Genomic DNA, 24,833 nt, shown 5'->3' with positions numbered 1-24,833 from the left:
CCATTTGCTTCTCACTGTAATTGTCTATAAAGAGATGTGATCACAGTTATCTTGTTGACCTTGCCCTCTTTGATACATTTGGTGATTTACCATCCAGCAGTTGTCGCTGGCTCAAGGCGATGGGAATGCCAACCTTTATCCACTACAGCCTGGTGTGACACAGATGAATGTTTAAATTACAGCACTTGCTTTCACATATGGTTCTTTCATTCACAATGACAAAAGTAGATTTCCCCATCTGCTGTCACAGTTAGGTGTGATTCAGACAGAGGCTGGAAAAGAAACATTCATGTCGAACTTACTTGAAGGGTTTTTTTGGGTAAATTGGTTGGTGACGTCGCCGAAGTGTGAATCACTGCAGAAAAGTAACTTCTGGAGCAATAAACGGCTGATGCCTCTGCTGCTTGTTCTTGAGTTAACAGCTCCGGTCATTAGAAATAACCTTCTATTTTTTACAATTAGATTGCTTTCCAGTGTCTGCTGATTTCAAAGTAGTTTTGAGGAAGAAAAGTCACAGTGAAGTTTTAATATTTATGACTCTCGGTGTAAACTGGATTATCTGGTTGCCATCCCCCTTGACGCATACAGAACTGAGATAATTTTTAAGGCTAGCTGGTCCAAAAAAGCCACCACATATGCATTTTGAAAGCAGGGTGTATTGCTATTAAGACATTAAGCCCAGCAAGAACTGTTTAGCTTTTCTTTAGGTGCATTCACATTGTTTTATTTATATGATATTGTGACAATAAGGGATACTTTCTCAATATTTTTATGAAACAGCTGACTTTATTTTTAGAACAAAGGAAAAGACTTGCAGGAAGATACTTGTTTTGTGTGAAAGAAAATGATTTTTGTTCTATTGCTGTAATAGGTTGCAGTAAACTGTTGAAATCAGCAAAAGAATTTTGCAGGAATAAACCACTATTTCATAGGTTTCTAATAATCCTCACAGTGTCCACTCCATGCCGCAGAATCGCCTCCACAGGTCCAAGTGTGCGGAGAATCTGCCTTTCCAGTAATAAATGACCCACAAAGGAAAGAGTTATATTGATAGAGTGTTTCATATTAGGGAACTACCAGTTTTGACAATTGAGTCTAAAGACAGGAATTTGAGGCCAGAAATCTCTATCTTCATGTTGCCTTCAAAGCTAACAGAATGATGGGAGTTTCATAGCTGCACTCTCTTCTAATGTAAACAGTTTCCATGGGCAAGCGTGGGAGTGGAGATTACCTTAAATACGGCAAGTATGTGTTCTGCCAGTCCTTTATCCTTTGTGCTCATTTACCAATGTACAACGGATATTCAGGTGTGCTACCTCAGAATTTGGTGTGCAGTATTCTCTGCTGGTCCTAAAGAGAAACGGATGGGAAGATGCTGTATTCTGTTGCAAACCCCAAATCCATTCTCCTCTCGATCGTGAGCAGTGACCTGTGTTGTGGAGCTGCCCTGTCCGGGCCCTTGGTGACTCAAACTGTCCACAGTGCCCATCAGTGGCAAACCGCTCCAGCAACTCCCGTCTGCTGCCAAGTGAAATGTAGTGGTGAATTATACTGAACTTCATTTAGCATTTTCGGAAATTAAAAATAAAAGGACCTGCCATTCAGATTTGCTTCTGTACTATCTTTTAGAGGTTCATAATGGGCAAGGCCAAGTTTAATTCCCCTGTAGGATAATGATCAGGTGAATGAAAGAGTCAAGTTAGGCTACTTTCAAGTCATCGGTTGTCATCAAGCACTAATGGTCACTGTATATGCTTTTATTCCACAATGGTTGCAAAGTGATTCAAGACTGATCACTCCTCAGTGAAATGTAATGATTTTATTGACAGGAATGTAGGGATATGACCCACCTAGGGCTGACATGCCAAAGAGAAATAGTAAAAAAGTCATAAAGGGATGTGCCTGTTAGGGCTTCCTGATGTTTTCCACTTGTAAGAGGTGATTTTTCAGCTACTAATTATTTTGCCTTAATTTTAAGAAAAACTCCATCTTCATTGTCTACATGAAAGCAGTTAATATCTTGGTTTTGTTTTAATCTTTATAATCATGTCCAGGTACACATCTAGCCAATGACAATGTTTGGGCCTTGTTTAAGAAATTCCAGTTACCTTTTGCTTGAATTATATTTGGGCTTTTGTACTTTGAAGCCATGTCTGCTGCAATGGAGCGAGAGCTTGGGAACAGGGCACACTGGGAGAGGACTTGGGCAGTGTTGTACTGTCAGGGCAGAATAACATTCTCGGCTGTTGGTTTTTAGTATTTTGTTTTAATGTCCTAGCTCTTGAAATACTTTTCCACTCTGAATATTGTGATGTTGAAAGCTGGATGGTTGTGTGTAGTACATGCTTTTAAACAATCTTACAATTTGATGGTTTGCAGATTTAATAACTTTTACAATTCTTGGGATTTTTTGCACTGGGAAATGACCGTAAAGGACTACAGCAGTTCCATTGTAGCAGATAGCTGTGCTGTGTTGGAGGGATTCTGGGGTTCTATGATACCCACCCCTTCACCTGGAACTCAGATGCCCAGGATGTCTGAAATGGTAGAGAAAAGTAAATAAGTGCCTTAGGCAGGAGGAAGTTGAATTAGGAGGCTTGAAAAGGAAGGAGCTGTACTAACCAGTCCAGGAAACGAGACATCGATGCTAACAAACTTTGAGTCTGAGATAGGTTACAGACATGGCAAAACCCACATGAAAAGATGTACTGGGAGTGTTGGCAGAAAACAGAAGTATCCCATGTATTCGGTCTTATTAACCAGTGGTTGATCTACTTTGAAAGGAACCTATGCTCTTGTGTTAATCTTGTTTGGATACACTTTACTGAAGCAAACAAAAAATAATTTGAATTGCAGACTGTGCTTTGAAAGGAGTTGTGAATTAGCTCATTAGTGCTTGTTGTGCTTGCTGGTGGGGTGCCAAAGCATCTAGAACTTATTTACTGCCTTGGTTTTAGTCCATTTACAATATGGGCAATATTTTCATCTTACTCTGGATGTTCCTTAAACAGTTGCAATGTCCATTTTAGGTTCTAAATGAAAAAGCGAAATACCGATCTGCTGTGCTATCAAAAAACCTGCAGGTCTTAAGGCTGACCACAAATGACTTAAGCATTTCCAAAGCATCCACATCTTTTTCATCATCTTTCCTCAAATGGTAGCATTCAGATGCTATTATATGCAATTTGTTGTCTTGTGTTAATTTGGCAACCTCTCCAGCATCATTAAGGAAACAAAGTCCACATGTCCTTCTGAACAAAATTATCTCTCAATTAGTGTTCCTTATAAATTTTGGCTATTCTATTTATTTGACAGTGAAGCATGTAAATATGGGTATAATTAAGAAAGAGTAAATAATACATCAATGATACCAGCTGCAATTTATGAATATGAGAATTTTATTACAATTCTTGCCAGGACAAACTTTATGAAGAATATTTTAAATTTTACTGTATTTTTTTTTTACTTCTCTACTTGATACAATGCTGAAACTTTCCAAGAGTTATAGATATGCAGCTTTGACTAGAAATATTAATAGACAAGTAACATCAAGCTGACAAATTTCAGCCAGCACCCACTTCAGTTATAAGATGTGTTTGAGAATGAACTTGCACAAAAACTGACAACAGCTGTCAGTTTTCTTTGAATTTTCTAAGGGAATAATTTGAGGTTTCACATTCAAAACCCTTAGGGTTTTTGCTTTAGGCTTCATCTAGAATTTACAAATATTTTTCTTTGATTAAATTTGATGTTCTCTCATTAAAGCTCTCAGAAATAGATGTTCTCATGAAGATTTAGTGAGATTCCTGCTTTCTTGGCCAAATCCAAATCCTGCCTTAAATCCATCTGGGCACAAGCCCATTTCTTGGTGCCTTTTTTTCTTTTGCCTCTTGATGTTTGTGGTTCTTGGTATTGTAGATTACACTTTCAATAACTCAATGTTTTTAGATAATGTATCACAATGAAGGATTCAGAACTTCAGACTAAGTTAAATACCTTAATTCCCTCCATCTAGCCTGTGTCCCCCCTGGATAAATATTCCTATGAAGAAGAAAAAAAGAAAAGTAAAGCAATGGTATTAGTATCTCCCACCTAAGCAAAAGTTTGGCTACAAATGAAAGATCCAGATCACTAACAGTAAGGACGACTCCTCTGACCACTGCTACAATTTGATGGACACTTACATTTCTGACTGTCTCGAGTGGGTGATTTACTTCCAGACATGTCTGGCTTGCATCAAGACAACACACAAACCACGGTAAATTGTGGAGACACAGTAGAGTTATTAGTAAGTTTGATCGCTTACCAAGAACCAAAGCAAAGTCAGCATTTATCTCAATGATTTTAAATGAGATTATAATAACGTAATCACCATCACTCTTTAAGGACTGCTATATAAACACAGATCAAGCAAACACATGTATGTTCTGAAGAAGCACCCTCTGCTACACTTAGTATCTGTGGTCTGTCCTGATTGATTGCATTTGTGATTACCTGCACTCACCTCTGGTTTTGTATCTCTCTGCAAAATAGATTTATAAGAAGTAGAAAACAATTACTTATTTACTTCCCTATTTAGTTTGGCCATAGTTTTAATAGCAGTTACACGAGCACTTGTGATTTCTGTGTGCCTCTTTATTTTAAGTTCTGCAGTCTCGCAAGGTAACAGTGATGGGTGCACAGACTTGAGGAGAACAGACAGCGCGGTGCTGGGAATCCCTGTTGCAGCCAGTGTGAGAACTTGCGTCATCCTTGTTTACAACACTCCACCTCATGTCCAGAGATACAGGAATTAATTTTCGTAGCATTCAGTGGCAGGATGAGCTGAATGCATTTCCCCTATGGAACTTCTTTCCAGAAATGTGACTGATGTGTTGAACCAGAGGGAGGGAAGTGGCTGTTTCTTTCTTAGGAAGTTAAGGGTTTGCCTTTCAAATATTACACTTAAGAAATCTGAGCCAGGCTTATGGAAATTGGAGGAATTAAGCACTCCGGAGAGCAAGACGAAATTAGTTTAGTTTGGGAGAGGGCTATGGATTTGCTCCTCAGACTTTGGGTTCTAACTATCTAAATTCCATTCAGGAATTTGCCTACTTCAAAGCCAGCATTTTCTGTATCATTGTTACATTATAAATGTTTTGTTGGTTTTAAAACCAGGTTATTCTTTTCCCTTTTTTTCCAGGTTTCCAGAATCTGGCCACACGCGTACCTTTCAGACTCAATGTGTCCAGACACCATCTGCCAGTGTGATCTCTGCTCTGTTTTCTCTAGATGCTTTTGAGTGGGGTGGAACTGAGCCATGCTGCTCACTGCTCCTGGATGTGCTCACCGAGTGAAAGGGAGAGGACCCCCAAAGGAAGATGGCAGCCAGGAGTGGCACCTGTACTCAAGCTGGACAGAGAGATTAAAGCCTGGAAAGCCCTACAAAGTACAGGTAACTCCTATTTCTAAGGACTCTGAAGAGTACCAGCTTCTGAGGAAGCAGAACCACAGAGTAAAAACAGATTTGCACTTTTTCCCCACAAGGTTTTCAGAGTTCAACATGTGTTTCTCAAATATAACATTGCCATTTTCCTCTTGTTTCACGTCAGAGTATTTTTTCAAGTCTGTGCTGGGATGCAATAGGTTGTATTATGTGTTAAGGACAAAACGTCTTTTTAGATGGCAACACCATACTGTCATCTTCTGAAAATTGGATAAAACACTGAACCTTTCACATTTCGACAAATCATTTAAAAACCCAGTTCTGAGTTAACATCTTCCACTTCTGTTTTGGACAGAGTGTGAACTGAAATGGATGTTTGCTGGTTGTGGCCAGCATTGTCCATGTCTATACATATATTAGCTTATTGACTGAGAGCTCGCTGGGTACCTAGTTTTGAATATTCCGTTTTGCCTTTTGCCACTTTTGTCAGAAGCTAAAATTTCCTTGTAAGTGACATGCAGTGACTAAAACCTTACTGTTCCAGCTGACCTCACTGAAAGGATATTGTCACTTACATGGCTGTCTGCTTAAGAGCATTAGCACTTTCATTGATGACACTAAAAAGCCCAGGTTTTACTGTTTCATTGACGTCAGTAGAAAGGTAAGGCTGGTTTACACACAAGTAAACCAATAAGGATGTACTGCATTATACAATTACTAAAAGATAATATCTTTTTTTTCCCATTGCCTTTATTTATTAGTGACTCATATGGTCCCAGCACAAAATTCACACTGTGTTTTAATGACTTCTATTGTTGCCTCTTCAACCTGAGGAAAAATGGATCCCTATAGCTCATGTCATAGCCCTTACCAAGCAGGATTTGCACCAGAGTGGGGAAAGTGTAAGACCAGGTATTGACAGCCCTGTCTTCTACTAATGGAGATGACCATAGAAATCATTCATATTCTTTTTTACAAGTGCAATGACTTAATTGTTTACTTATTCCATAGTGTCACTTGCCACGTCAATTACAGCAAAATTGCTTAGGTAAAGTCAAGGAAAAACAAAACACCAATTTCCAGGAGCTTAAGGCTATATTTTAGGAAGGAGATAATTTAATTCTAATTAAAAAAAAAAGAAAAGTTTGTATCTACTTTTTTCTTCTGCAGCTTTATATTGCATTATGCTGAGCTTTTCCAGACAGGAAAAGAGGGAAATGCGTGTTTTTCATAGAAAACTGGAGTTAGCTGGAAACTAGATTACAGCAAACTGAAGGGGTTTTTCATTTTAATACTGTTTCAGTTCCATGGAAAGTGATAATGGTTGCCTGTGATGGCAATAAACACTGCTGTGGCATGGTAGGCATGGTGTAAGGACTGGTAGTCAATGCAGAGCTCCAACCTGGAGTTTCACCCAGCTCTTATCTCCATGTTGTAGGAATCTATTTACCCTGGTAGACTAAGTTGTGTGGAACAGGGAGATTTTGTCCCATTCTGTCTTTGCAGAGTATTGGCATAATAATGTCTTGTGTGAGGAGCACATTTCTAGGTGGTACTACGTTAAAAATAATTAGTGAAACTGGTACTTGCACTGTGATAAGAGGAGGGAAATACTCCAGTAAATAGTTAATTGCAGAAGAATCTATAGGAAAAGTTTGAGTAGAGTTCTTCTACCTGCCTTTCTTTTTTGGTCTGTGGGTCATTTAGACTTATGAAGGTTACATATTCAGAGAAGTGAATGAACTTGAATATCACAGTTTTATCTATTCCAGTCATAGCTGTTATCACTATCCCTACTTCTGTATTCTCATGAAAAATGAGTTGTCTGTTTCACATTGAAAAAGATTATCAAAATAGTAGTGTTGACTGTGCTTCTGGTTTATAACTTGAAATATGTTACTTTTAGATATAGTAACAGGAAAGAAGTTGGTACAATCTATTATAATTGCTATAGTGTTTATATATGGTGCCTGATAGACATTTCCCCCCAACACTTTTTGGTTTAGAATTAGTTAATTTAGTATTGTATTATTTTGGCAGCATTATTGTAACATCTAGGAGCTCAAGTAGTCAAAGTCCAGCTGTGCTCTGAGCTGTATTTGTGTGTATATTATGCATGTCTTAGTAATCTCTGAATCTTAGTTTTGGGTGAATTGACCATGTGAATTAAGGAGAAAAAAAAAGCACAGTAGAGAGTAATGGTGACAAAACTATTTTATGTGGAGAAACTAATGTTCTGTATCTGAGGTTAATAAATAAACTGTGCAATACATCACTTTTTCCCTTCCAGCACTATTTATGCAAGTGTAGTTACATTTCAAAACAATGATCTGATCTTTGTGACAGAATATGAGACTACAATTAGCCCTATTCTTCTCCTAGTGAAATTAGTGAAAACGTTATCACTGACTGTAGTGGGGACAAAGTTAGGTCCACCCTTAACCTTTGTCATAGCTGTCTACATATGGAAGTGATTCAGCTGCCGAGTAACTGAACATTATTCAATACTCCAGAGAGCAATTCTCTAAGGTGTCAGCACTCCTTGGACAGCTAGCTATTCGAGTAAAGTTTCCAAGGCTGGTGTGTTAATCTGTCCCTGCTGAGATCAAACATTGCACCTTCTATAATAAGAACGACAACATCTTAACAGGCCAGATAGTTATCAAAGATGTTTGGAATCACTTCCATGTTTTGTGCTGTGTTTATCTCAGCTTTAAGCCTTCACGTGCTGCTCTAAAAACAACAAAGAAATATTGAGATTGGGAGAAAAAATATCCTATTGAAGTTTGTCTCCATTTATCGGAGCATTTTTCTAACCTAAGGCCTCAAAAAACAACGTTACACCAAGGAAAGGAGATCGTGTCAAACCTAGAAGAGTAGGTCAAAACTCTGACCCGCTGTAGAAATTTCAAGAGGCTTTTGGTATTTTGAAGAGTTCCCGCAGGTGTGTAGACATCCAAGTCGGGATGCCCAATGCTCATACTCCTATTGCAAGTCTTCTGAGAACTGGTACTTTGATTATGGCTTTAGATCCTGGCATAAAAAGTTACTCTTACGCTACTTCATGCAGCATGTGGACTGTGCTGGTAGATACCCTAAATATTTGAACTGCTACCCTATCTAATTTGGAAGAGATGCATCACCAAAACAAGCTAAGTAGTCAGTCTTATCCAGAAGCTGAGAATTTATGCCATGAGCTGGACTACAAAGAACTAAAATTACTTTATATTTTTAATTTTTTTTCTGACAAGTATTGATCACATTTCAAATGACAGTATTCCAAATAAGAGTTTGTCTACAGAGATCTGCAAACAGGACTTCATTGTATGCACTGTTCTCAGCTTTATATTTTCCAGAGAAAAATCTAAAACCTAAAGGTAAAATGTGTTATTACTGACAGAAAATAGACTTCAGAATCCCAGATGGCAGCTTGCAGGCTTTCCTACTACATGGAAGTCCCAAGGCTCTTTCTATAAATATGTAGGTCCATATGTTCCTACATTACTGAAACATCAGTAATCTCTTTTCTATTACATCCCTTTGGAAAAGTGGGACAGTAGCATGATAATAGGGACATCTGAAATATCCAAGACAAGAGAGCGTAGACATCAAGATCTATACTGTATGTCTTCACAGCTCAACCTTTGGCACAGTATTCCTTCTTAATAATGTTTTTATGGGTTGATGGATTCTGGGATCAAGTTTAGATGGACATGAAACAGTATTTAAGGCACAGATGTGGTTAATAACAGTGCTGCTGCCAGATCTGCCTTGCTGTTGGGATGCTCAACTGCTTTCTGTGCTCGTCATTCCTTTGGAGGGCCCTGTGCAGCACCTTTAGCCCATCATCTGCTTGTCCTCATTGGGCCACATGCTGGGATTTTCCTTCTAAATGTTTTCAGGTAAATTACAGTTTGTTTCCTTCCTATTTTGCGGGAATTATGACTAATTACATAGCAAAAGATCATGAGATTTACTCCCATGAAAATAACTGTGGAGGAAGTACAAAGGAATGCAATACTAGTGTAAAAATCCAAACAGAGCTAATACTTCAAATCAAATAAGAATGAAAGTCCAAGTTAATTCTATTTTGGAAAGCATTGTTTTTATAGTCAAGGGTCAAATCCTTCTCCTAATCCACTCCAGTCTTTCTGTACTGGAAAACAGAACTGCATTCTGCAATTGCTATCAGCAGCTTATTCCTCAAGGGAGGAGCTTAATGGATAAGGCACTGAACAGAGCATCATTCCTGGGTTAGTCACAGGCTGCGTCTATGCGTTTGGGCAAATGACTCTACCTTGTGTCTTGTCTTCTGCAGGAGGAGATAATAGCATTTTCCACTGCTGGGAAATGCTGAAGTGCTATCCGTTAAGAGTGGCAAGGTGGCATGCAGGGACATAAATCCTAGTGTTGTGAGACAGGGAGTTCTTAGCAGGCAGATGATTGTTCCCCTGGCTTTATCTTAAACAATCCTATTGTTTCACATAGGTGAAGTTTCCTTAATCCATATTAACAAAGCCCGCTGTGTACTTGAATCTTCTGAGCACTAGTTGAAGAAGTTGTACTACAACATCAGGCTGATTGCTCCTTATATTTATACTTACTGCTGCTTGACTTTCTCTGTTAAGCTCTAATGTTGGATGAATGTTTCTGCCTGGATCAATTGGAAAAAAAAAAAGCCCTGAGGGGAGCTCTTCTTCAAAGAGTAAAGGACCTCTCTACTTTGCCACTGAACCTGGAATCATGGGTGAAATATTAATGCAAATTGAAATATTCCAAGTTTAAAAAAACCCCACTAACAACAACCCCAAACAAACAAAAACCCCCAAAACATTGGGATGGTTCAGTCTCAAGGACACAGGGTCCCTCAAAAACACCATTAATTTTTTGCTGGCAACTACAGAAGATGGCTATTAAAATAAACAGGCATAGAAATGAAACTGCCCTGTAAAAATCATCTACTCAGGGCACAGTCCAGGCACTTTGAGTGGATATTAACAAGTTCTTGTGTTATCGTTCCATCTCCATACTATCCTGAGTATGAACCAAGAAGCTTGTCTCTGGTGCTGGAATTTGCTCTTATCAAAAGAACTTAATCCTTTTTATCAGTTATTCTTTTTAGAGAGGTAGCACACCTCAGGATGAAGCTGGAGACAACATTGCTTTTGCATCTACCTGCAGTACAGTTTCTGCTGTTAAAGCAGCTAAGGTTGAAGACTCTGCCATTGTGTTTTGCCATAAGAGGTTTCTTCAACAATTTATATTATCAAAAAATGTTGAGATGTGGTCTACTAACTATATAAGGTATCTGGGCATCCAGAAATGCTGGGCTTGGATCTTCATTTCTGCCAGACTCATTCTGTGTTTGAGTAGGCAAGCTATTTGTGACTCTGAAGATAACCAGTTTCTCTTGAGTTCAACTGGATTTACGAATGAATGTCTAAATACCCAGCCGTTACTAATCTCTGCATCAGTTATTGTAAAATATAATAATTTATGCCTGCCTCCTGCAATATTGTAGAACTTGTATACCTTATTTTTTTAATCTGCTTTGAGATCCTTTGAATATATAATTGTCATGATTCAGACTTCTGATGAGATAGTGCAAACCTCTGCAGCTCCACAAGTAGCAGCATTTTATATCAAATACATTCAAAAGGGTAATAAGGAAATTGAAACTGAATAATGAGATAATTAATTTCTTCTAGAACTTTGGGACTCATTTCCTTGTTGTTATATGGTGTAATCTTTCCATCATCACAAACCAAAGCAAAATCAAATCAGTGAAAGCTTTGCCTGACATCCTTTGGCAGACTGAAAGTTAACTCATTTTCAGATTGATTTAAATATGAAATTGAATTAGCAGAGCTAAAAATATTTCTTCAGTACTGCACTGGTGAAAAACAAAGAACACTTTTATGCTAGATTGTCTAAGGAAGAGTGGACAGCAAACTCTGAGAAAATTATAACCTTTTTTTTTGCTGTTACCATGGAAATGTAGCTACAAACACTTGTGTTTAGACTGTACAGTCCTCATGAAATACAGCTTGTCAGTTGTTTTTATAAGACATAAACCCTTTCAACTCCATGGATGCAGAACAGTTCCTAACAAGGAGAAATGAGAAGGTGACTGTTATAAATGGGATGTGTGCAGTGCCTCATCAGTCCTCAAAATAATAAGGCAAAGCCATTATGGAGGCCTCATTCTAATTTAAACATCCATTTGTTTATGCTAGAATTAATGTGTTTCTTGGGTGATTTTGTTTAGATTTTGTGCCTCTTAGCCCATATGACTGTATTCCCAAAGTATGTGGATACAGTCCTGCGACTCGGTTCCTTCACTGCATTACTTGCTTTGCTATGAGGAAAGACAGTGCAATCTCTAATCCGTGTTTAAAATAAGATTGTTATTTTAAGCGACCATTTGCATCTTTGTGTGCCTGAGGGATTCCCTTTGGAGTTCCAATAAACAGAACAACAGCAGGCTTCACTCTGTGTATTAGACAGCGTTTCTGTTATTGCTCAGACAATGGGAGCTGAACAGGCAGTTAGGGTTGTAGGAAGAAGTGGGAAAATGCAGCACTGATTTCAGGTATTTCCCAGAATGTAGGGGTAAGAATGCAAAAGCGTGGAGTTTAGCCTTTTGGGGAGAGAACCGAGACTTTCAGTACAAAACACAGGCATATAAATTATTTTAAACACCTTCATGCGTATGAAACACATTTTCGTCAGTTGCCACTTGAAGATCATATACCTGAGATCCGTTTCCTAATCTAATTGAAACTGGCCTGTTGCCATACACGTTTCCCTTTTGCTTTCCAATGCGCAACATACAGCAAATCTGCCGTTCAAAATGAACCTGTGCACGTGGCAGCATTTCTGTAAATGCACAAGAGAAGGCTGAATTTAATTGGATTATTCATAAACCTAAATTAATCAGGGGTTTGCAGTAGCAAAGCCAATGTTCCTAATCCAAAGGGATTACCCAGAGTAGATAGAAGATTGCAGGAGAATCCCATCTCATCTGAGTTGAATTATTTTGAAAATCGGGATCTCCTGAGTTACCTGGGAAATGACCTGAGGATAATTCGCATTCAGGAGTTCTGGAAGGAAAATGGTACCTGGGAGCTACCTGGGTGGTTCCCACAATTGCAATTTCTACTGTTGCTAAGGCACAATATCCTAGAGACCGATTCCCCAAATCTTCGGCTTGCACAACTAGATGATCAGCACTGACCTGGGATGTGTCTAGCACAGAGCTGTCTACAAATAAGAGAAACTTATTAAAGACATTTATAATTATTTTGCAAAAGCATGACAGCTGGTATAGGAACATGAAATTAAGCTCCCTTTCTTGTTAACTGCTGCTAAATAAGTAGAGCAAATACTTTGCTACACGGATATTTCTGTGGTTTTGATTTTGTGTATTTTCCTATAGTTATTTACTGATGGTTCAAATCGGTTTTGTTACTGCCAACTGTAGTAAGGTGGTGGATGTGAGACTTTTGCTGAGCCTGCTAGAAGGGAAGAGTTTGGGGTGCTCATGGGACAGTTCTTTACCATATTTTCCATGATACCGATGTGTCTTTCAGAGGCTTGTAATGATTGTATTGATCACTTGCTGCTGGTAATCCTGGGTTACTGGCTGCTAAATCTTCTCTTTAAGGTGACTGCAGCATCTACCACTGGAAAGGGAGTGAAGTGTTGCTAGGAAAAGGTCTTTAAGTAACCCTGAATGAGAGATGCCGGGAGAGAGGAGCGCAGCTTTGGGGCTCTGAGAGAGCTGCGCTGCTGCGGGCAAATGTGGGCAAATGAGAGACAGCCACTTACTGATCTTATTCTAGGCAATGCTGTGACCTGTGTTCACTATCACTTGTCTGAGGTGATGTTTGTTTTCATGACAATATGACTGCTCAGCATACACCACGACACGCTCCTTTGCTACTGCAGGCAGTTGGGGGAAGAGCTTTCAGAACTCGGATTTAGGCAAGTCCTCCTTCCCTTTTCCAGTGGAGGGGGCCATTCAGACAAGTTAACATAGCTACACCAGCTCCTAAATCCTTAGGCACTGGGCATCCCTATCTGCCTGGTACGCCAATGTGATGGGCATTACTGTCTAAAGCGGGACAGAGATGATGTCAAGCTGACTCCTGATGACCAGTGTTTCCTTGGTGAGGACAGTCTTAGAGCCCTGAGAACTCCAGCAACTCATCACTGAGTTACAGGCTGTGTGTTACCTTTCGCCCTGCCTGGCCTCTCTGTGAGCAGAAGGCAGCCCTTCCAAACTGCCCTGTAGGGACCTTTCCTCTCATTCCAGACCTTTGCTGGGTTACCTTCCTGCTGCTTCTGTATGAATAACCTCATTGACTGGAGTCGGGACTGTCAGGAGAGGGAGGGGATGTAGGGCTTAAGCTTGTGTTAAAGGAGCCTGTCAGCGGGGTGTAGATTTATCTTTGAATGTTCTTCCCTCCTACATTTCTGTTGAGCTGGTGATGCAGCTTTCTGTAATGATTTTGTAGTGACTAATACCTAAAAGCCATAGAAATTTCTCTGAACTCTTGAATGAGGGAAGGCGTGCTCTTCTGTTATCTTGAGGGAGACAGAGGATGTTTTTGCTTTTGTATCAGAGGGTGAGATTCACATCAGGTTGCTGTGTCAGTACAAAAGCAGTAGCAGCCAGCAGAGAGAAGTTAGGAAAGCCTGGTATTTTCCAATCATCTGTTCACCCAAAACACAGTTATGTGGACAATGCATTTCAATGTTAAACTGTTCCTGGAGAAAAAGAAATCAAGTGGGTGAGAGCTGTATTTTAGATAAAAGAGGTGCAATGCTAGACTAGAAGACTGGAAAAAAAACAATTTATCTGAACCTTTTTTTTTTTTGTAGTTTGTTGTTTAATCTGACACACATTTTCAGTGATAACTCAGTTAAAATAACCTTCATATAATCCTAGAAACTAGCTGTCTAGGTTGGTCGTTGTTCCAGACTGTTATCCTGACCTTAGCCTTATCTAAAACATGAACAAGGATCTTCAGTGATGGCCAGCAGCTGTTTTTCCAGGGGAAAACATTCTTTTCCCAGTTTCATGAAAACAGTTAAAATTACTGTTTCAGCCTTGGGTTTGTTTTTAAGTGCCCTTCCCATTATGGTGGTCAGCCTTACATAATATTTAGAAATGTAAAAATAAGTGAAAAAATATCTTGAGGAACAGTTTTGAATTTTTTATTTTGTAATCAAATAATAGGTGTTTTCCATATTATTGCATGAAGAATATCAAGAGGTGACCAGGAATGCACCTCTGTGAGCTGTTGTAACACAACGCAGCAATGTACATTTCAACAGAGTATTGTAACCTGTGTTCGCTTCTTGAAAGATGAGATCCCTCTATCTTTCCAATTTGTTCCGTTATTGCTTTTGAGTTGTCATGTTCTACTGTTATATCTCCAGGAGGTTTTTCTCTGTACAAAATGCCATTTGCAGAATGTCTGTGGCAGGAGACTGCTACAGAGCCAGCCCATTGAAGCCTAAGCCAAGACATTCATTCTTCAGTCAATAGAGCATGTGATTAAAAACCTCTCAGGCTGGATATTTTGTTTGAGGGGAGCAGACATATAGTGTTTGTAGTTCTCTTTCGCAACATTTGACATTATTATTTTTTTGGTAGTTATTTAAAGGAAAGTACTTTTTCCCAAAGTCTTTTTTGCTCCCTTTGCCTTCCTCTTTTCTTTCCTACTGATGCAAAATAATGCACAAAGTTTGACACAATTCCAAGTTATGGGTTTAAAAAATCTTTATGGATTTATTTAAACTCCTACCCATATGCATTGACTACTTTTAGCTGCACTTCCCAAAATTTTTGAAGGCGGTTACGTTAGTATGGACTTGGTCTTTTGAGAATCTTTCATCCAGTACACAATGGCTGCAGGCACACAAAATGAACTGCAAAAAGACCTTTCACTGCACTTCAAAACACCTAATCCAACCTGTCATTATTGGTGATGCATTGTGTGGGTGTGCACAAAGCATCAGGCAGTGTTTTTCAAAGACAGCAATTTTCATGTTCTCAGCTGTACTTTATAATCTGCAGATTCAGAAAAAAAATCTGCTATAAAATATGCATGTTGGATTTTATTCACAAAACGTGAGGATAGGAGTCATGAGGGGCAGCATCCTCTGGTGGTAGGTGCATTGGGATACAAGCTCATTGAAAGCTTTCTGCCTGGCTTCACAGAAAATCTCAGCATTGCTGAGATCACGATGAAGTGCTACTCAGAATGACTAATGCCAAGGTATTGCATTTCTACTGCTTAGGTAACTTAAATCAGAACTGTAAACCTGATAGAAAGTCTTACATCAGGTATTACTGAAGGGCCTTTTTTTTCATATAGAAACAAGGAATTCCAGGATATGACAGCTGCTGTGTTTTGTTTCTCTGCTATGTATTCATTTGGTTATTCAGAATTTTACCACTGGAATTGTGTAGGGAGTTGAAGACTTCTTGTGGTAACAGCGCCTAAACAGCTCTCCAGACCCAGAGCTTATTCCTAGCTCTAAAAAACACAGTACATCTATGAACCTCTGAAAACCTTCCTTGGTTTAGTTCACATGCTTGTCTGCATGGTCTCAAAATAGATAACTGACTTCTGTTTCCTAAGGCTTAAGGTCTGTAGTTGTTCAAACACTTCAACACAAAACAAGGGAGAACCACCCGGTTGTATCTTACTTTCTACAGGTAAAGAAATAGCCCATGTCCTTGAATCCACCTGGAACACATGCTCCAAGGTTGACTTGGAGCCTGTCTGAGGATTTTATATTGTAACCCAGCATTTGGTGTGGAAGAGTCATCCGAGTCAGTGACACAGCCAGGCACAAACGATACTCCGGGTTTAAAGACTGCCAAGTAGTTTTAGTGGCACATTAATTAATCTAAAATACAGTGGAGCTCAACATGACAAATACCTTTTATAGACATGTTTGTTTTCCTAGTGAACACCCACCTATCCTGAAAACGTTAAATACATCGTACTTATAGGCATCATGTATGAGTCTGGTGTTTTATCGGGTGGAAAATACAGCAGTGTGTACCTTCCAATCACGACTGTGTTCAAGCTGATGCTGCGTTTGCTGCCTGTTTAATAGTTTATTTTTTAAAGTTGTATCCTGTAAGTTTTTAAATGTTAGGGCTGCTTCAAATACCAACTGTAAATGAGATACACTAGCAAGACTAAATTTATAGCAACTTTTCTCTGAGGCATTCAAGGGCCTTACAGTATTTCTTATCAGCCCAGTTTTGTAGGCTCAAACTTGCCAGCTCTCATAACATTTGTGTCTCTTACTAACCCATCTGCTGACAGTTTTGATTAGGCTAGTAGTGGAAAAATGCATTTTTTTGATTGCACAGAAAATGTTCAAAGTAGATGTGAGGCTTCAGGCACAGGTGGTTCTTTCTACTTGTTTTTACAGACTGTATGTGTCTTGCATTACGTCTCACTCAGAAACATGTGGAGACAGCACAGACAGGTCCTTGCTGGTTTTGTTCTAAAACCATCAGAAAGAAAGCTTGACCTGAGAATTTGGGGTAAGAGAACTTAATAGGGTGTATGTTACGTTTGTTTGTGCAATGTGTGGAAGTCAACAGTAAGAACATACGCTGAGTGAGAGGTGCTTGGCACTGCCATGTCAGCTAAATCTCCTGGTGATAGTCTTGCTAAGGTTACAAAACTGAAACAAAAGATAATACAATGTTTTGTACATATGGTAGAAATGCAGGGCCCAGATACTGGTTGCCTGGTCTTCTGTGGTCATCTGTACCACTCCAAAAGGGGTGAGTTCTTCCTCCTGGATTGATGGTGTTTCCTTTTACTTTGCATTGAGATTAGTTACGGCCCAAGAGATGCAGCAATAGATCAAACGTGAGTTGAGGCCTAAGCCTCTCTCTAGGGTTTTACTCAGGGGTGGCAGTATTTCTGAAATATTATTTTAACACCTGGTGTGAATGAAACCAAATTCTCTTGTCTCTTTAGCAAGAGTGTGAAGTAGGCAATAAAGTGATATATTGCTTAGAGTGATTATGGCCTTGTTGGTCTAACTCAGCAAGTTTCCATGATGGGAACAATGTCCATTCTTTTTCTATATTTTAATGCAGTGTTGCTTTGTTTCATTTGGAAAACAAAACAAAACACAAACACAAAAACCTTACTTTGAAGTAAATAGTCCAGTTTTTACATTTGCATGCACATTAAACAGCGGTTAAATAGCTTTTGTATTCCACACTAGAGGTAGCTATCTTATGGTCAAAACATAGTCAAACTCTAGCTTTGCTTATATGACAATATTAGTGGGATTTTCTAGATGTGGTAGATAATTGCTGTGTGTTTGTAGTTTATGCAACCAGGTGGCATTTGCTAAATGCAGACTGAATGGTGTTGTCAAGATCAAATGGTTTGACATGCATGGGAAATCCCAAAGGGTCTGCTAATTACCTGGTCAAAAATGTGTCTCTTTTCATGGGGATAGTAGAGGTCCAACAATGGTTTGCAAGATTGTTCTGAGGAGTAAGCGTTAAGAAAGCATCTAATCAGTACGATGTATTCCCATTAATATGAAAGCAGAGACAGGCCATGTAGAGGTTAGTATTTGGAACAGTAGTAGTATTTAGGAAATAACATTAGGAAAGCACTGCTACATTAAATGCCATTAATGTAGCACTATAAATTGTAGCACTACATTTCTCCACCCATTTTTTCCTTTGTTCTCAAGAGACTTTGTTATAGGTTAGAGAAAATGACAAGTACCCATTAAAACTCATTTAGCCTTCACGCTGTGAATCCTTCTACTGCTGTGACTTGAAGTGACTTTTGCCTCTCTTACAAACATATGGAAATGCATGACAAACCTTTTATAACGTCTACAATATAACGAATATTGCTGTTAAAAGCCGCCTTCTGAGACGTGACGCAAAACGGCATGACCAATGCAAGTCAAATGAATGCATTGAGGAAACCACCATGCTGAAGACAAGTAAGTATTTCAGATGGAAAAAACTTCTTGTGATTAATCAAGGATCTTATTCTCTGGCTTACACCTCATTTTCATCAGTATAATAAGCCTGAGTTCAGTGCAAATACCCCTGATTTATAACAATAAGAGAGGAACACAATACCACATAGGTCATATTCTCTGCTGATTTTTTGCTCTGCATCATGACTGTCTGACATCTGTGCCGGCTTAAAAATGCTTCCTGTTTCATGTTGGAGCTTTTTATACCATTTGTACTTGCTCTGTAGGGGAGAGGAAAATTAATCGCAATCTAAATTAAATCCCTTTGGGATGCATTTAAATATGACTAAAAGGACTTCTAAAAATATGTTAACTAACATGCTTTAAAAGTATATTGTGAACAAAGAACATTTTAATATATGTTTGCAGGTAAAGGTGATCTATAGATTGAGTGTGCCTTTACAGGATCGCCTCTGGAAAACAGTATTATCTTGCCTGTCACCACTCCAGTCTTTGGCCATTTCCATAATGTGTTTGTAGGTGGTCTAAGCACTCTTCTTTTCCTTTGTGGTCCACACACATTCTTCTGCATTGTAAACCCTGTTGACAAGTAAAACATGATGCGCCCGATTTTGTTCCTTTTTGGCATCAGTAGACGACAAGCAAATAAAGAGTTAATTTAATAGACGCTTTTGGTGGGAAGCTGGGTAGATGCCTTCAGTTTAAGTTTCCAGAATGTTTCCAAAAGATGATTGACAAACACTTTGCTTACTGTTTGAAACATTAGAGCTTGTGTGTTGGAAAGGTGATCACGAAGTGCCTCACCAGATATCACGAGTCTCAGTTATGAGGTATTGCAGAACAATGCACAAGCTCGAGAAGTGGGCCCACATGAACCCAGTGGAAGGTCCTGCACCTGGGTTGGGGAAACCCCAGTACCAATACAGGCTGGGGGATGAAGGCATTGAGAGCAGCCCTGAAGAGAAAGACTTGGGGGTGCTGGGGGATGAAAGATTGGACATGAGCCCGCAATGTGGGCTTGCAGCCCAGAAAGCCAATTGTATCCTGGGACAGGACAAGACAAAGGGTAATGGTTTTACGCAAAATGAGGGTAGATTTAGAGTAGATATAAGGAAATGTTTTATGATGAGGGTGGTGAAACACTGGCCCAGGTTGCCCAGAGAGGTGGTGGATGCCCCATCCCTGGAAACATTCAAGGCCAGGCTGGACGGGGCTCTGAGCAACCTGATCTGGGTGAAGGTGTCCCTGCTGATGGCAGCGGGGTTGGACTGGATGACCTTTGAAGGTCCCTCCCAACACAAACTGTTCTATGATTCTATGAATTCCTTCTATCGCAAAACTGAGATTTATCAAGAATTTGGCCCTTATTTACTGTTCCGTGACAACTTAATGATCACCTGAAGACAGGTAATTTTCTTTCTATTTCTGGCTTGCATCCTGAAGATTTACACTTATGTTTTCCCCATTTTTCTGTCAAGAAGAATCATTTTAACATAAAGACTTCAGTACACTAGCAGCCTTAAACAACAGCCTAACAAGGTTAAACTATCTCACCCTGTATGAAGCTCCTGAAATAAGCCCGAGCTCCATATTAAAATATTAAAATACTGTCTCCTCCTGACTTTATGTCTGGCTAAGCAATAACATTTGCTGTTCAAAAATATGTTGCGAAGTTTATCTGTAGAACTAATGATAGAACAGTCCATGTTTCTAAAATAGTCTCTGTTTAGCCTGCTTATCTCTTCCCTGACATTTCTTACTGAGCATCAGTGAGCAGGCAGCTTTGTACTGACATCTGAAAGCAAGTCTGCGGCAGCAGTGTGCAAAAGGCTATGGAACAAGCAGTCACATGGTTTCTATATTTTCTCTCTTTGTTTACTGTGTTCATAATGCCAAATGGCAAATTAAAAGAATGCCCTAATCCCAAAGAGTAAGGCATGGTATTTCTCCTCCCCACATGGATAGCTGTGATTATCTTTGGGGAGGGAAGGTATTTTATACTTGTTCTTTTTATATTCAGTTCTAGTCTTCTCTCTGGGAGAGCAAATAACTTCTGAACTTTTTCATATGAAAACTATATAAGTTATATAAATGTATAATTTATATAAATTGGATTATTTTAACAAAATGTTTTACTAAATTTACAGATATTGGTATATGTGATCTGTTTGGCTTTGAATGTACGAGGAGACAAAGAAATGTGCACTTTTAGAAAGGAGCTGGGGAGGTTGATGTTACCTTGCTATGTTTGCTAAGAACTGCAGAGAAGACATATTCAGCCAACACTGGTATAATGCCTTGTGTTCATCTTTACCTGCTGTGATTGTGGTCATGGAATTCAGTTCTGGCTGCTCACCTTCATCTTTTACAAATGCGATTTTCCAAAGCGTGTTTTATAGCACACGTGATACTACTGAAGCTACATGGTTTCTGATTATTTTTTGTTAGTTACAATTTCAAATAAAATGTTGTTTCTTTTAAGACCCCACATTCATGTTTTAGAGCAGTCAAGCCTTCAGTAGCCTTAAACAGAGATATCTGAAAGGTGTAGACATTTATAAGGAATCTCAGCTAACACGTACTCATTAAATAGGAGAATGTGCTCGCTAATGTCATTTGTGCTGTAGCGAATAGTCCTTGTAACATTTCAGTCATAAACTAGACTGATGATAGTTCTGTAGGCACAACCTAGATAATTGAAGCCTGATATTTAAATATCTGTGTGAAAGGTAAAAGGATTTCGGGGTGAAAGAGAAGTTCATTTATTTATACTAGAAAACTGGAAGTAGCAATTTTATCAAAACAGAACATTAAAGAAGAAAAAACATTGTAAATACTGGTTTTTGAAAATATAAATCTAATTGTTAGGGCTGTATGGAAATGCCTGTTTACTGAAAGGTGAATGATGAAAGAACAACATGTGGAAAGATAATTTTAAAGCCAGCTATGCCTGCTGTCTGGTTAAGTGTTGGAAAATGGGCTTATTGCATCCCTCATGTAAAGTAAATTAAAACAATTGACTAAATTTAATTGCCCATTCCCATGATATAAAGCAACAAAATCAAACAGTGGATGAATGTTTTTGATTTCTCCTGTTTTTGTGCAAGTACTGGACACTATTTTAATCTATCAGTATTACCCTGATGTCTTTTGAATAAGTTATTCTGAGGAAAAAAGCATTGGTTTACACAAAAAGAAGCGTAATACTGCAATGGATGTCCCGGTAGCACAGTTACTCATTAGAGAAGTAGGTCTGCAAATACATGTGAATTTTTATTCAAGTAGCATCAATCAAATGTTTAAATGTCAGCAGATCAGGGAAGTAGCAATATTAAAGTTGCCTTCATTAAAGCAGTCAATCAGCTTGAGTTCTAGCAGATCCGTTCTTTAATACACATCAGCTTGTGCAGGAAGGCTGTAATAATTCGGAGCTGTGACGGAAGAGCTTTGCTAAATTCTGCTGTGGATCTTTAAAATGCTGTTCTAGATATGGATGGGACCTGTCGGGTGAGGAGTGACCAGGTCTGGCCACAGCCCTGCCCTGAGCCCGCCCAGCCGGGTGGGCTGCGGGACACGCACTCGCTGCCAAACACGGGTGGAGAGCGGGCAGGGGAGAGGCAGCTCTCCAAACCCCCCAGCAGATGTTGAATTCCTCACATTAAAGTTGTCCCTTTGAACTCAAGAAAGCTCTTCTGTAGCTCAGAGCGTGGCAGGAGCATATGCATTTGTAGGAGCCTGACCTTCGCTTTATTTTTAATCCAATAAAATGAAAGACTTTTCTGCAGTTTTGTTGTGAATTGCCTCCCAGACATAGAAACATAGTTTTGCATTTAGTCATTCAAATATTTGAGATGTTGGAAACAAAAACAATCAGGAAACCTTTACTGGGTTCATTTTCTTAATTTCTCTGTCTGAATGCATCCATCTGTCAAAACATTCTTGTGCAAAACACATGAGGTACGGGTTTTGAATTCGTTCTGTGCGTATCTTGCTAATTTGTACAAAATCCACTTAAAAACAGAACTAATTTTCCTTTTTGTGCTTTTTCAAGTTACTACATCTTTAATGACAGAGGAAATACAGCTCTTGGCTATAGCTGGGTCTCAGGGAAAACTTACTGGCTTCATCAGGGTTAACATTTAACCTGCTGTATTTGCCAGCAGGGCTGGGAAGGAAACCATTTTCCTACCACAAGATTCTTGGAAGCATTCAATTATTTTCTTATTCTCAGCCTCAGGACAAACCCCAAAGTACTCTCTGTTTTCATTAGGGAGGGGGGCAGTGAAAAGGAATCTCCCCAGGCATTGATTCTGGAAGCTAGAGCAACTGGATCCTGATCCATCTGTGTGCCAAGATACACGTGTGCAACTAAACTGGAATGGGTCTGAATTAGGAAAGACAAACGCAAAAACATAATGCTCACATTTAAGCTCAGTACTCCAACCATCCAAGTAGTGGGCACTGTAGGATGACTTGCTTTTAGGCCTTAACAATTCCTGAGATGTACTTGGGTCTCTTCTCCTGTGTTACAGAGGTACAGGAATGGTACCTGATGTTTCAGCACTCAAAGAAAGAGCGTATGTGGGCACAGAGAAGACAAAGAAACTCCAGATAAGGTGGGATTACGTTACACTGTAAATCTGTCTATTCAGCTTTTTAAGAATTCAGCATCTAAGACAGCAAACAAGGTTTAAATTAAAACAAATTTTAAAAAAGCTAGTTACTATAGGCAGAGCTTGACATAGGGGAAGAGTGTGCTGTGCTGCAAATGTATAGAATCTTTTCTTTTTTTTAAATAATCATACTTCTAATGACAATATTAAAGATGTCACACAGTTAAACTTAGGTCTAAAATGAGTTGCTGTTTCTCCAAGTAAGAGCCAGTGGATGGATATGAAATGAATGGTTCATTTCACAAGATATTCTTATGGAAGAGAAAATGAAGAGTGGCTAAAAAAACCAAAACGAAAGCCAAACAAACACAAATGAAACAGAAACAAACAAACCAAAACCAAAACAAAAACCACCAACTGCAAAACCCCCTAAATCCAGTTCTCTTCCAAAATCCATGTAACTATTTTTTCATTTCTTCTGCTGTAATTCAGAAGCCTTATTGGCTCAGAAGTTCATAGTGGTTCTCTAAATTGCAAATGGATGTTTTCCACAGCGGACAGAGATCCATGGTACTGCCAGTCTGAAATTTTATCACAAATTCATAAGACGGGATTTGAAATTATATGAAATATAATAAATAGCTAGATCTTTAACTTCTAAACAAAGTGAGATTCCAACATAATTACTCTCCAAAAGGTAGAATGGGTAGTATGTTAAGCAAAATTTCAGCTATCCCTTTGATAAATTTGCAGGACTTAGAATTAGAATAATAAGTTAGAATTATATCCTTTTCTTTGGAAAACTAATTCTTAGCTCTATTCTGCTCTGTGAAAGTTCTATGTCTATGTGACATTAAGTTTATTATTTTTAATTTCTTAACCGATGAACTGTAAGTGCTGAGATCATTCCAAAGTAGGGTTGAATTTATTAGTAATTAATGTAATCCCTCATTCTTATTCTAGCAGTGAATACCTGATCTATCTTATTGTTATGGCTCCTGAAATTTAGTAAAACAAATCAGTGCAGGAATGGTTTGCTTTTGTTTTCCTTTGTTTCAAAGAACCTATTGGGTGCTTGTTCATGTTTTTGCCGCAGTGTGATTGTGTCTCTCAGAAATTGCCCTGCAATTATATTGTTTTCAGTACGTAGTCCTGATCCTACAAATGTGCCAGTACATTTTCCTGACATCACGTAGATGCTCTCACAACGCCAAATTCTATTTTTGTTTTCCACATAGTGTAGTGAGAACACAATTCCAAACTAACAGCCTTTTACATATTCATTTTTACACGCTCAGTGCACCCTGCTGACATTAAGTATGTGGTAGTGTTTCCAAAAACAGGGCCTAAATCTGCTGACTCTCCAGAAATGAGCAGGATTTGTCCTGTGGTCTTAATAACATTATTTGCATGAATAGTATTCAGTTGAATAAGGAATTATAAAGCTGGGTGTACATTTAGCAATGAAGGTGCTGTGCATTCTCTGCCATATATATAGGGATGCAAGAAACGTATATTGGAAATTTCAGCTGTGTTGAGTGGTTTGTGTGTGTCCATTGTTGTTTGTTTGTTTTCCTATTAATCCTTCTGGAAATTACAAAGGATAAGTGAAACACAGATATTGAAATGCAGCTAGTTTTCTTCATCCATTTTTCACCAAGTGGCCTTAATAAGCCATTTTCAATGTCATGTAAAAGGTGATGTTTTAGAGATTTGAATGGTTTTGGCAGGTTTTACCACAGAAATATGGTTAAGTTCAAGGAAGAGAACAGAAA

At 38.8% G+C, this 24,833-nt stretch overlaps 1 protein-coding gene across 4 annotated transcripts in view; it reads left to right on the top strand.

The window, feature by feature from the left end:
• The window catches only part of PDP2 (pyruvate dehydrogenase phosphatase catalytic subunit 2), a 100,640-nt gene that overhangs the window by 52,229 nt on the left and 23,578 nt on the right, over nucleotides 1-24,833 (top strand). For all 4 annotated transcript variants that reach the window (XR_010465827.1, XR_010465825.1, XR_010465826.1 and 1 more), the window contains exon 3: nucleotides 5,272-5,434. The gene's annotated coding sequence lies outside the window, so the exon portion shown is untranslated. The remainder of the gene's footprint in view (nucleotides 1-5,271; nucleotides 5,435-24,833) is intronic.

This window comes from Columba livia, chromosome 13 (assembly GCF_036013475.1).
Source record: "Columba livia isolate bColLiv1 breed racing homer chromosome 13, bColLiv1.pat.W.v2, whole genome shotgun sequence".
Lineage (NCBI taxonomy): Eukaryota > Metazoa > Chordata > Aves > Columbiformes > Columbidae > Columba > Columba livia.
Note: the sequence above shows the minus strand (reverse complement) of the source record. Positions and strands in the feature narration are given on the sequence as shown.